We start from the raw sequence: 830 nt of genomic DNA, 5'->3' as shown, positions 1-830 counted from the left end.
ATGTTGTCAGCGGGCCCGGAGTCCAACATGACTCTCCTTATCATTGGGAAGCCGGACTCATCTCTGGATGCCAACCCCGAACTCTTGAGGTCCTTGATAACCCACAAGTATAGGGGATCGCAACAGTTTTCGAGGGTAATGTATTCAACCCAAATTTATTGATTCGACACAAGGGGAGCCAAAGAATATTCTCAAGTATTAAGAGCTGAGTTGTCAATTCAACCACACCTAGAAACTTAATATCTGCAGCAAAGTATTTAGTAGCAAAGTAATATGATAGTAGTGGTAACGGTAGCAAAAGTAATGTTTTTGGTATTTTGTAGAGATGATAGCAATAGCAACGGAAAAGTAAATAAGCAAACAACAATATAGGGAAAGCTCATACGCAATGGATCAGTGATGGAGAATTATGCCGGATGCGGTTCATCATGTAACAGTCATAACTTAGGGTGACACAGAACTAGCTCCAGTCATCAATGTAATGTAGGCATGTATTCCGAATATAGTCATACGTGCTTATGGAAAAGAACTTGCAAGACATCTTTTGTCCTACCCTCCCGTGGCAGCGGGGTCCTTACGGAAAGTAAGGGATATTAAGGCCTCCTTTTAATAAAGTACCGGAACAAAGCATTAACACATAGTGAATACATGAACTCCTCAAACTACGGTCATCACCGGTAAGTATCCCGATTATTGTCATTTCGGGGTTAACGGATCATAACACATAATAGGTGACTATAGACTTGCAAGATAGGATCAAGAACTCTCATATATTGATGAAAACATAATAGATTCAGATCTCAAATCATAGCACTTGGGCCCTAGTGACA

The sequence above is a fragment of the Triticum dicoccoides genome, chromosome 4A (genome assembly GCF_002162155.2).
Source record: "Triticum dicoccoides isolate Atlit2015 ecotype Zavitan chromosome 4A, WEW_v2.0, whole genome shotgun sequence".
NCBI classification, from domain to species: Eukaryota; Viridiplantae; Streptophyta; class Magnoliopsida; order Poales; family Poaceae; genus Triticum; species Triticum dicoccoides.
Note: the sequence above shows the minus strand (reverse complement) of the source record.